Source organism: Rhinatrema bivittatum, chromosome 4, assembly GCF_901001135.1.
Source record: "Rhinatrema bivittatum chromosome 4, aRhiBiv1.1, whole genome shotgun sequence".
Lineage (NCBI taxonomy): Eukaryota > Metazoa > Chordata > Amphibia > Gymnophiona > Rhinatrematidae > Rhinatrema > Rhinatrema bivittatum.
Window position 1 is genome coordinate 114,546,116 of NC_042618.1, and position 13,414 is coordinate 114,559,529.

The 13,414-nt window shown below is 43.8% G+C and overlaps 1 protein-coding gene across 6 annotated transcripts in view; it reads left to right on the forward strand.

The window, feature by feature from the left end:
• The window catches only part of ZFYVE1 (zinc finger FYVE-type containing 1), a 118,430-nt gene that overhangs the window by 46,840 nt on the left and 58,176 nt on the right, over nucleotides 1-13,414 (forward strand). The gene's annotated exons all lie outside the window — the stretch shown is intronic.

A 13,414-nucleotide genomic window follows, 5' to 3' on the forward strand; every position in this document is an offset into this window, starting at 1 on the left:
GAGGATGCTAGGACATTATGTTCCTCCAGAAATTCAGTGAGTTGTTTATTCACAATTTTCTCCATGATCTTAGCGATGAAAGGAAGATTTGCGATGGGTCGGAAATTTGCTGGGTCTGACGTAGATAAGTTGGGTTTTTTTAGGAGAGGTTTCAGGATGGCTTGTTTGAGAGAATCGGGAACTAATCCTTGGGTTAACGAACAGTTGATGATTTTAGCAATGGGCTTAGCTATTGTATTTGGTATTGAGATTAGAAGGTTTGCAGGGATGGAGTCTAGGGGATGTGAAGGTTTGAGTTTTTTTAAAATATTTGCACCCAGGTTTGGCGCAATATCAGTGCGCTTGGTTTTATGACACACAGACTTGGGTGCCTAATTTTTATGCACACAATTTTTTGTACTTAAATTTTTTCAGCGCAAATCGGCTGTATGCACATCTTCAGTCGTCTGTTAAGCGCACTGATGAACTAATGGTACTGGTGACCAAGAAACCTAAGCACCTTTCTCTCTGTGTTGCCTGTCATATTCGGGCATCTCAGCCTGGAGTGCCCGCTAATGTGTCAGCACTGCTTAGAGGCTCAGGGAGAATTATGTTCCTCTGATTTTGCTAAGCCTGGTTCTTCCCAGCCTGGTGATAGCCTGGTTAAGGACTTGTCTGAAGGAACGCCTGACCTTGGCACTCTCTTGACTGGTTCCTCCTCAGGAGATGGCAGCTCAGTGGGACCCGCACAAGTGCCTTCTGGTTTTGGCATGGATCCTTCTGCCTTTTCTTGGGTAACATTTTTTTTCAAGGATTGCAATTCTTTCTTTAGGCACAGTCCTCAGCTCTGCCTAATCCTGTCAGGTCAGATCCTCAGGCTGTTGCACCTCTCTTTTCCGGTTCTATGTTTAAGTGCTGAAGCACTCCTTGGTTAGCTTCGGTTATTCCCGAGAGGAATGTGGATGGCCCTGATGAGGCTGATCCTGATTCTCTGGAAGATGGGAAAATTCCTCCAGGATTGGAACTGTATTAGAACTGCCGGCCCTGATTTCCCAGACTTTGAAGATGCTGGGAGTGCCTGGGGCAGGTTCCATGTCTGAGCTAAAGAAAAATCCCATTTTGGTTTCCTTGCATAAAGCCTCTTGTTTTTTCCCTGTTTTGGAAGCCATTCAAGAATTGTTTGATCTTGAATGGGATGCTCCGGAGACAAATTTCAAAAGGGGTCAGACCTTGGAAGCCCTGTACCCCATGAATCCAGTGGCACGAGAGAGCATTTTCCAAAAGTGGATGCGTTTGTCTGTGCCATCTCTAAGCAGACTATCCCCATGGAAGGAAGAGCTACCTTGAAGGATGTCCATGATTGGAGGATTAAGGCCATCCTTAAGCATTTGAAGCAGTGGCAATGAAATTGCAGATAGCCTCCTGTTGTGCACTGGTGGCTCACTCTTTTCTGCTTATCTCTCAGGAGGTTGTTTCTGGAGTGATTTCCAGAGCAGTTACGGAACCCACTGCTGCCTTTTTAGCAGATGGGGGCTGCAATTTGGTTCACACCTCAGCTAGAGGAGTGGCTTCAGTAATAGTGGCCAGGCATCAATTATGGCTGCGAAATTGGTCAGCCAACGTAACCTCCAAAGCTAATCTTACAAAATTGCCTTTTAAAGGCTTGCTCTTGTTTGGGAGCGAGTTGGAGAAACTGGCCAGTAAGTGGGGCAAATCCTTAGTTGCCGGAGGATAGGATAGACCACATCACCCCTATACTGAAGGACCTACACTGGCTACCCATACCATCAAGAATAACTTATAAAACTCTCACTACCATACACAAATCCATTTACTCCCACAACTCTCTCTGGTTGGACATACCCTTCAGTGCTGTCCAACAGAACCGACCTATTAGATCAATTCACAAAGAAACTTTGCACGTTCCTTCCTTAAAAATTGCTCATCTCTCTGCTACCAGAGAACGAGCACTGTCCATTGCTGGCCCTACTTGCTGGAATTCCATGCCCATGAAGCTCCGCATTGAATTTTGCCCAAACAAATTTAGAAAGCAATTAAAAATCTGGCTGTTTCACCAGGCCTACCCAGATTAGCTTATTCTTCATCCTCTTCCCTACCATCTTGGTCCTGCTCTCCTAGCCCCTATCCCCCCTTTGATTTTCTCTGTTCCACACACCTCTATGCGGCAGGTCCCTCGTTGTATCCATCCTGAATCCTTTCAGCTTAATCCTTCAAGTCAATTGGAACTTCCAATATTTGAGCTATGTAATTTCGTCATTTAATGCTACCTGTCATCTTTTGTTATCTTATGTAATGTCACCTTATGTAATGTTGCCTCACGTAATGTTGCTTCCTGTTTATCCCGCTCCATGTAATGTTGCTTTATATACTGTTGCTTCTTGCAAATTTGATTATATGTACAGCTGTCATAAGCTTTGTTGATTAATGTATTTGTGTCATTTAATCTTGTCATTTAATCTATGGTTGAATTTTGCTACTTTAACTCAGTTTTTAGATCTGTATCTTCATAGCCTGTCTTTGGTTATTGTTATCCTGTTTTCCCCTATCCCTTGTTATACTGTATTTTCCACACCTTTTATTAAAATGTGAACCGGCATGATGTTTCTGACGAATGCCGGTATATAAAAGCAGTTAAATAAATAAAATAAATACATTTGCAGTGCCCCTTTGGTATGAGGGGTCGTCTCAGGGGTTCCAAGCGGTTTCATCCCTACAGAGGGTTGACCTTTCAGAGGACTCTGCCTTTCAACAGGTCTCAGCCCTTTCATCCCAGACAGCCCAAGCAAGGTGCAGGCTAGGGTAGCGGATCTTCCAGAGCCTTACAATGAAGGTATGCCGACCCACACTTGGGAGCAAGAGATAGTGGGACGCTTCTCTCTCTCTTTTTTTTTTTTTTTTTATCAGAGGTGGGTCGCGATCGCATTGGATCAGTGGGACCTGGAGGTGATACAAGCAGGATATGCGCTGGAATTTGTGTTCCTCAGGACCTGTTCATGGTGCCTCCTTGCCACTCCCTGCAGAAGAAGCAGGCAATGGAATCTACACTGTCAAGGCTCCTCAGTTTGAGGACTGTGGTACCAGTGCCTATGTCTCAAGAAACTATAGGGCGATATTCCATTTATTTTGTTATACCCAAGAAGGAGGGCTCCTTTCGTCCCATCCTGGATCTCAAAGGAGTCAACAGTCATTTGCAGGTGACTCATTTCCGCATGGAAACCTTGTGCTCAGTGATAATGGCCATGCAGTTGGGGGAATTTCTGACCTCCCTGGATCTGTCCAAGGCCTACCTCCATATTCCCATCCAATTGTAACACAAACATTTTCTGCATTTCGTAGTGTTGGGGTGCCATTATCATTTTCAGGTGCTGCCTTTTGGTGTAGCCATTGCTCCCAGAACGTTTCTCAAGGTTATGGTGGTTGTGGCGGCAAAGTTGAGAGAGGATGGAATCCAAATATACCCGTATTTGGACGACTGGTTGATTCGAGCCAAGGGTCTGGAAGAGAGCCACTTGGTGACCCGCAAGGTGATGTCCTTGTTGCAGGAGCTTGGTTGGGTGGTGAACCTAGTCAAGAGCAGTCTTAAGCCATCTCAGTTGTTGGAGTATCTGGGTGTTCAGTTTGACATGAGGCAGGACAAAGTTTTCCTGCTAGAAGTTCGGATTCAAAAGTTGATGTCACAGGTGCGTAGTTTGGTAAACACTATACGCCCGACAGTGTGGCCCTATCTCCAAGTACTCTGATGGTGGCAACCCTGGAAGTGGTGCCATGGGCAAGAGTACATATGTGTTCTCTTCAGAGCTCCCTGCTGTCTCATTGGAACCTACAGTCTCAGGACTATTCGGATTGGCTTCACTTGCCGATGGAAATCTGCTCTCGCTTCCAGTCGTGGTTGCAGGAAGATTAGCTGAGAAAGGGAGTTTCCCTGACATCGCCGGACTGGTTGATACTCACGACATATGTGAGTCTCCAGGGTTGGGGAGCTCACTGTCAGGAACTAACGGCGCAAGGACACGCTGGATTATGGAAGAGTCTCTCTGGAGCATCAATCGCCTGGAAGCCCAGGCGGTCCGGTTGGCATGCTTGCAGTTCAGCGACAGACTGCAGGGTCAAGTGATCCGAGTAATATCGGACAATGCAACAACAGTGGCTTACATCAGTTGGCAAGGAGGAACCAAGAGCTAGCAATTATCGCAGGAAATAGACCAACTTATGAAATGGGTGGAAGGGCATCTCTAGATGATGTCGGCCTCTCATATTGTTTCTATTTATTTATTTATTTTTGTTTTTTCTTGCAATGTAAGAGCAGACTTTCTCAGCAGGGAGAGTCTGGACCCAGGAGAATGGATATTGTTGGAGGAGGTGTTTCAGTTGATAGTGGATCACTGGGGCCTTCCGTTCTTAGACCTGTTGGTGACTTCTCGCAATACAAAGATTCCTCCATTCTTCAGTCACAGGAGCGTTCCGAGGTCCTTGGGTATCAATGCTCTCGTGTAGGTCTGGCCGGAAGACAAGCTGCTGTATGCCTTTCCCCCATGGCCCCTGTTGGGCAGAATAGTTTGCAGGATCGAAGGCCCCAGGGGGACAGTGTTCCTGGTGGCACTGAATTGGCTCAGAAGATAGTGGTATGCAGATCTGCAAAGACTCCTAAAAGAGACCTCCTCCTTCTTCCGCCGCACAAGAACCTGTGGCAGCAAGAGCCTATCTTCCACGAAGGTTGGATTTTTTTTTTCTTATGGTATGGCCCTTGAGAGGGCTCGCTTGTTGTGAAGCATGGATATTCTTCTGCAGTGATTTCACCTTGCTATGAGCACGAAAGCTCTCCACTTCCTTAGCCTTTGTGCAGGTTTGGCGAGTGTTTGTTTGAGGCTTGGTGTGAGGATCAAGGTGTTTTTCCTTGTTCAGTTAAGGTCCTACTTGTTTTGGAATTTTTGTAGGAAGGATTAAATAAAGGGTTGGCCCTTAATTCCTTGAAGGTATAGGTTGCAGCTCTTGCCTGTTTCAGGGGCCAGGAAAATGGTGAATCCTTATCTCATCCTGATGTGGTCCATTTCTTGAAGGGAGTGAAACATCTTTGTCCTCCCTTGTGGTTACCGGTTCCCTTGTGGAGTCTTAACCTGGTGTTGGAATTCTTAGCGGGGCCTAACTTCGACTGCTGCCTAGCATTTCCTTGCAGTTATTGGCCTTGAAAACAGTGTTTCTGGTGGCAATATGTTTTGTGCGTCGAATTTCTGAGCTGCAGGCCTTGTCTTGCTGGGGGCCGTTCTTCGGGTGACTCCAGGAGCGATACAGCTGCGTACTGTTCCCTTCTTGCCTTTAGTGGTCTCAGATTTTCACTTGAATACGTCCATTTCCTTGCTGCCTTGGATAAGGAAAGAGATGCAGAAGAGTATCATTGTCCTTTAAGTTATAGCCCAGTATAGCCATATCCCAATCATGAGATTCGGTGAACCAGGTCTCTGTAACAGCAACTTTGTCCAAGTCTGCTTCCACCATTAAGGCCTGCAGGTCTGGGATTTTATAGCCCAGACTACAAGCATCTGTGGTCATAGCTTTCCAGCTCATCACCCTAGGATTGCTGCTCTTCTTAGTCATCTTTTCTGTTATTTTGTGCTGATTGACTTTGTTGTTTTCTTCTCCTAATTCCTGTCTTGCTTGGGGGTGACATGGCAATTTGACCACCTTCTGCCACCCCCCACCTTCTAGTTTAAATGCCTCATAGTATATGCTCTGAATTTCTCACTTAGCATCCTCTTTCTGGCCAAGGTCAAATGTAATACTGTAAAGATGGTCTACCTTTTACTGTTCCATACACTGTCCCATCCACCAATGTAACCAAAACCACTTGACTTACACCATGCTTTCAGCCAAACACTGAAGTTATCTATATGCAGAGCCTTTCCTTCCCCTTTCCATGAACAGGTAATACTTCTGAAAGGCAATGGTCTTTGCCATGTGTCTAAACTTTGTCCCTAGGTTTTGGAAATATTTCTGTACTGCAAGGGATACCATGTCTAGCAAGGTCGTTGGTCCCCAGATGGATGATAACATTGATTCTGAAGTTTCTACTTTTCTTCTGTAATTGTGTTGACTATCTCATTGGCATTTCTCTAGCTGAGGATCCTGGAAGACATTTAACTGTTGTGTCCCCATCAGAATTATTACCCAAATTGGTTCCTCTGATAACTGAGTCTCCCAGCAGAAGAAGCTTCTTTTTATGACCTTTGATAATGTTTAAGGGTTTCTGGGTACACAGGGTGACTACATTCCTTTCAGATATCATCTCATTTTCTATTCCTGGAGCTTCTTTGTTATCCAATGAAGAAAAGGTATTGTGTAAGAGTAACGGTGGGGAGAGTGGGTGTCTCTTCATCACAGGCCTTATTCTGCCAGACCCCACTGTAATTCATTTATTCCTGGGTTTCTGAATCTTGGATGTCCAACTTCTGTGTGGGAGTAGGGTTGGATATTCAAGATGCTGCACGGTTAGAGAAATTGGGTGTCTTGTTCTACCAGAGCCTACTGTAAATCATTTATTAATGGGTTTCTTAATCTTCTGTGGGAGCTGGTGCAGATAGTCTGGATGCTGCCAGGGAGGGGATGTTTTCTGAAATTTGAGCAATCCCTCTTTCAGATATGTCAACTGCTTTTTCATTATAGACAGCTGAAAGCAAATTGGACATCTCTTAAGTCTCCAAAAGTCAGGTCTTGGAACATAAGCACCATAATTATTACACTGAATTTAGACATTCTGCTAATACTGACTAATATACAAGTTATTAGATAAGTCTAACCACTTAACCTAAATACAAAAGTCCTTGGATGAACTGTTTAAGAAAAAATCACCCTAGGGTTGGGTAGGTGTGGGGCAGGGTGGGAGGGAACAAACAACTGTTGTAGATACCAGCCTTTTTTAAATTAACAAACACAGCTACTTGATAAAGACTAAAAAATCAAAACTTGGAAAAATAGAGAGAGATTTCAAAGCATGCAATACAGAAATTTAGAAGAACATCACCAAGAAAGCAATCTATAATATGACTAACTTTACATTTTTCACCTTAACTGGCCACAAGAACAGGTAGCAATGTGTCTACTTGCAATCAAATCTGACTAAGGAAGTTCTTGATGACCCCCCTGCAATGCAGTGAGTCACCTGCACCAAAGGAGAAAAGCACAAATCTTCTTGTTTTGTTATTTTTGTTTTTTTAAATAAACACAGTTACTTAATACAGAATGCAAGGTTGGGGTTGGTTGATAAACTTTCAAAAGTGAATTAAAGCAGAGGGGCTAATCCATGAAGTGTGTTAAAAGATTAGTGTACTAGCTTTGAACTTCACCTTCCAATTGACTGGGAGCAATGAAGATGTTTAAGTAATGTGGTCTCTGAACCTAGCACCAGATACTAGTTGTGCAGATGCATTCTGTATCAATTGGAGGGCTTTCAGAGTCAAATATGGCAGACCTAGGTACAGACAACCAAACAAACAGTCAAGTTACCCCATATTGTTGAAATCACGAGTCAGAGGGGAACCTCAAAAAATAATAATGAAAACAAAATGTTTTCATTAAATGTTGAATAGCACATAAATCTCAAACTAAAAGGTGCCAGCAAGCGTGTCAGTGTATCTGCTCAATCAGATACACTGTTTTCATTACTATTGTTTGAGGTTTCCCCTCTGTTTGACTCAAGACCTCTGTATAGGACATTGCAGTAATCAATTAAGGAGATGACCTAAGTTCTCAGGTCGCCTTCAGACAAAAATGGCTTCAGATGGCGTATTAGCCGGAGTCTGTAAAAACAGTTATGGATAATATTCCCAACCTGGGGCTTAAAGGATAAAGATGTATCAATTATGACTCCCAGATTATGCACTTTCCTTGAAATATTTCCATCTAATGATAGCACTGCAGGAGGCTTACTAGGAGAAAATCGGGTTTTACTGACTTTCAATAAATTTGTTCTGTGTAAGCCAGGGGTGGGCAATTCTAGTCCTCGAGGGCTGCATACCAGTTGGGTTTTCAGGATATCCTTAATGAATATGCATATGAGAGACCTGTATGCAAATCTATTTCATGCATATTCATTAGGGGTATCCTGAAAACCCGACTGGTTTGCAACCCTCGAGGACCGGACTTGCCCACCCCTGGTGTAAGCCAATTATTAACCATAAGACATTCAGAAAACTTATCTAAGGCTGCATCAACAGTTAAAATAAGTTCATAAAACTGAATATTGTCTGCATAAAGATAACGTATGGCTGTTAGCTAATATCTGACAGAGGAAACAAATATGTTAAACAGGATGACCTGAATGGTGCGGATTGGATGCCACAAATAGTCATACATTGAGATCATTCAGATAAAAATGATTGAAACCAAGAATAAACAATTGAGGAAATACCAATATCATGAAAACGGTGCATTAAAATTGTATGATGTAATGTATCAAATGCTAATGTAAGATCAAAAATACTAACAGAAAATCAATCCTATTAAAATCAATATGAATTAAATCAGTGACAAAATGTAAGAGCTTCATTTCTGTGAGCTGTTCGAAAACCAAATTGATAGTTATGTAACAGGTTGTTCTCCTCAGTTGTTTTAACACCACTTTTTCTATAATATTGGATAGAAAAGGTAAGGAAGAAACACCTTTTTCTGCGCATCTTAATTCCCTTTCTGGAAAAAGGGGACTGGCTATGCTCTCTTGTTCTAAAGAATGCTTAAACCCACAGATATTTGCAGGTCACAGAAAATATCTCTGATTTGTATTGGGGGAAATGCCACTTGATTTATTATATGCTGCTCTTCGGCCTAGCATCACCCCCATGTGCCTCTCAAAATATCATATAGTGGTGACAGAGTGCATGCGTTCCCTTGCATGGATGATTGGTTGATCAAGATCATATCTCAGGAAGGTGCCATAGAATCAATGTGCCAGATCATCTGGGCATTGGAGTCACTAGGGTTAATCTTCAACTACCCCAAGTCCCATTTGAGCCCATCATCACAATTGGAGTTTATTGTAGCACTGCTAGACATGACTCTGGCAAGCGCCTTCCTCCAAAAGAGGATTATCATGTTGATTTCCACAGTGGAGAAGATTCAAGCGAGTCAGCAGGCATAAGTATGGGCCATGTTGAGGTTGTTGGATGCATGTTACTCTCTTGGCACATTTTCACAGGGGAAGAGCCCAGTGGACCCTTAGATTACAATGAAATCAAGATACACAAGATCTTTGGCACATGATCTGAATAATGCCAGTGGCAGAGGCATAGTGGCTGATCCATTTCAATCTGTCTAGGTTATACCCTTCTAAATTCCTCCAGCTCAAATTGCCCTAACTATGGATGCCTCCAATCTGGGGTGGGTAGCCAATGTAAGAGGGCACTGCATCTGAGGCTTACTGCATCTCTGGTCAGTTCAAGAAAAGCTTCATCAAATAAATGTCCTAGAGCTAAGGGTAATTAGTACACTGTAAAGGCTTTAGGAAATCAGTTGGCCAATAAAGTGATTCTGGTCCAAATGGACAATCAAGTGGCAATGTTTTATATCTACAAGCAGAGAGGAATAGGATTATATCTCCTGTGTCAGGAAACTGGCCAGATGTGGGCCTCAGGGCTATTTATCTAGCAAGAAAATAGAATATCCTGGCAGACAGACTGAGTTGCTTCCTGGAAGACGACAGCAGGAAGTAAATGTGGTGTTTAGCAAGTGGGGCACACCCATGATGGATTAATTGTCTCATCAGAACAGAAAAAATGTGCTCTTTTCCAGCAAAGGGACTTGAGGCAAACTAGCCTCAGGTACCTTTGCCCTGAATTGGGGACAGTGTTGTCTCCGTGTATCCATCAGTTCTTCTCATTGTAAAAAGACCCTGTAGAAACTCAGAAGAGACCAGGGAACTATAATCCTTCTAGCACCCTTTTTGCCAAAACAGATTTGTTTTGTTCTCCTATGGGAGATGGCAATCGGGGATATGATTAGTGACTCAACTGGGCTGGGAAATTCTCCAGCCTTCAAAACTCAAGACCGAGGGTTGTTGCGCCATCCCAACATTGGGGTCCGGGTCCTGGCCCTCACAGACCGATGTTAAGGTTATTCTACAACCTCAGAATGTGTCTCATGTTCTTCTGGCTTCCAGGAAGGACTCCATGAAGAGGTCCTATGGGTCAAAATGGGGGAGGTTTGCCTTTTTGTATGAAGAAAAGACCCTGGACACTTTCTCCTCTGCCACACAAAAACTGCTCGATTGCCTTCTACAACTTTCAGAGTCAGTTCTTAAAACTAACTTTAGAATTTGTCTGAGGGGGGGATATGATAGAGGTGTTTAAAATCATGTGAGGTCTAGAACGGGTGGATGTGAATCAGTTGTTTACTCTTTCGGAAGGACTAGGAGGCACTCCATGAGGTTAGCATGTGGCACATTTGGAACTAATCAGAGAAAGTTCTTTTTCACTTAATGCACGATTAGACTCTGGAATTTGTTGCCAGGGGATGTGGTTGGTGCATTTGATGTGGCTGGGTTTGGAAAGGGATTGGATAAGTTCTTTAAGAAGTCCATTACCTCCTATTAATTAAGGTGACTTAGAAAATAGCCACTGCTATTACTAGCAACAGTAACATGGGATAGATTTAGTTTTTGGGAACTTGCCAGGTTCTTATGGCCTGGATTGGCCACTGTTGGAGACAGGATGATAGGCTTTATGGACCCTTGGTCTGACCCAGTATGGCATGTTATGTTGGTGCAGTTAGTACGTACCACCACCATGTAAAAAATAGATCCATTTGGGTACGGCCTTTAGTTGTCTGCTTTGTTCAGGATTTGTTTCATTTGAAGTCTTCTGCTTGTCTTAGGACCTCGATGTGATACTGACCCAGCTGATGAAAGCTCCCTTTCAACTTCTGGACTCCGATGTGGGAGTACCTGTTGTGCAGTTGTCTTCTGCCATCAGGGGGCCTCAGTGGACCTTTTAGACTATCTAGTCCTCCCAACTCTATGGCCGGTACCTCCTGCTAATATCTTTGTTATTCCTGTTTGGACTCAGTTATATTTGAGCCTCAGTCTGTACCATGAGGGAAAGGTGGCTATCACGAGCAGAATTACACCCTGTTCTTGCTCCTGTTAAGGTCACCCAGTTGTGTCTTGTCCTCATAATACCTGCCCCTGGTTTTGGAGTCATGCCCTTGGCAGACTCTGCCTTCACACTGGAAGGTCATATTTTGGTGATGGTCACTTCAATCCACAAAGTCAATGAATTCCAGGCCCCACCTTATACCAAGTTTTTGTACAATAGGGTAGTTTTGCATACATATCCTATTTTCCTGCCTAAGGTAGTGTCCGACTTCCATCTTAATCAGTTAGTTGTCTTTCCAACATTCTTTCCCAGGCCATGTGTCCACAAAGAGGAAGAAGCGCTACACTGTTTCAACTGCAGAAGTGACTTAGCCTTCTGTCTGCAGCAGACTGAAGCCCTTAGAAAGTCCATTTGGCTTTTTATTTCTTTTGACACACACAATCCTGGGATTACTGTTGCCAAACACACACCATCAAATTGGCTAGCAGATTGCATCTCTTCCTGTTATGCCCAGGAGTACTTAAATCTGGTAGGCTGTGTCAAGGCTCATAGTGTCGAAGCCACAGCAGCATCAGTTGCCCACCTCAGATTGGTCTCCATGAAGGAGATCTGCAAGGCTGCGGTATGGAGTTTTCTTCAGACATTCATATTGCAGTGCTGTTTGGACAGGGACTCCCGATGTGACCATGGGTTCGTCCAATCTGAGGAATCTTGGAGTTGTAGAACCTATGCAACTAATCTGCTTTACCATCTATCTCAAAGTTATAAAGTCACTTTTGATATACTCCATGTGATATCTAGTAGTAGGGATCTGCATTTGTTTAAAATGAATGCACGAAACATGACAAAGACAATTTGTTTAATTTGCGGGGCACTGAATCAAACTCACCTTATTCATTGCCTTTGAGTTAAACGAATGCATAAAGCAGATGCCGCAGCCTACGCCTGAACGCGACTCTGGTACCTCTGCCTAGACTTAGGCCTGCCGCCGGGGCCTCGGTTAAGGCATAAGTTGAAACCCAAAGCAGGGGTTACAGCTTAGGCCCAATTGTGACACCAGGGCCTTGGCCAAGCCCCTCCCCCCAAACAAACTTACCTAATCCATCATGTATCTGCGGAAGCGGCCAGGCCGGGTCCTGACATCAGGGGCCTAGGGTCATGCCCTGACCTCAGAGCAGGTCCGACGTCCTCTTCCTTCTTCAACTGCTGGCATCCACTGGGGTCGTGCTGGAGTTAATTAACTTGGTGTATTCACCCCAGCAGAAAGCGCCATTTTGATGTATGGCAATGCCGTACTGCAAAATGGCAGAACATCAGTGGATATTGTCGGTTGAAAAATAAAAGAAGAGGACGTTGGACCTGCTCCGGGATTGGACCTGACCCTAAGCACTGGAACCTGGCCTCCAGGCCTGGGTCTGGGCCAAGGCCCCGGCCTCAGGAACCGGCCTTTGGGCCAAGTCTTGGAGAAGAGACGACTGAGGGGGGATATGATAGAGGTGTTTAATATCATGAGAGGTCTAGAAAGGGTAGATGTGAATCAGTTATTTACTCTTTCAGATAATAGAAAGACTAGGGGACACTCCATGAAGTTAGCATGGGGCACATTTAAAACTAATCGGAGAAAGTTCTTTTTCACTCAACGCACAATTAAACTCTGGAATTTGTTGCCAGAGGATGTGGTTAGTGCAGTTAGTATAGCTGTGTTTAAAAAAGGATTGGATAAGTTCTTGGAGGAGAAGTCAATTACCTGCTATTAATTAAGTTGACTTAGAAAATAGCCACTGCTATTACTAGCAAAGGTAACATGGAATAAACTTCGTTTTTGGGTACTTGCCAGGTTCTTATGCCCTGGATTGGCCACTGTTGGAGACAGGATGCTGGGCTTGATGGACCCCTTGGTCTGACCCAGTATGGCATGTTCTTATGTCAGACCTAGGCCTGTGCTCTGGCCTAGACTGAGGTGATGGCAAACTACCCCACACTCGGCCTACAAAAGACCGAGGCTTTGTCCTGGCAGATCTCCACTGGACCAGGTAAGCAGGGGGCCGGGATCCTGGCCAGGAATTTTTCTGGGTGGATAGGAGACCCAGTTTTCGGTGTTTTGGCTGTTTTGTTTTTTGTTTTGTTTTGTTTTTTTAGGATTTTTTTAAATGTTAGATTTGTTTTTTTATTCACACACATAAAACAAATCAAACATTCCATGAACCAAAATTCGTGGGGAAAAAACTCACATGAACTGAAAAACAAAAACTTTTTTTTTCCCTGCACATCCCTATCTAGTAGTATCATTCATGGCAACATGGATGAGCAGTATCGGACAGTAGTCTTATTAGATT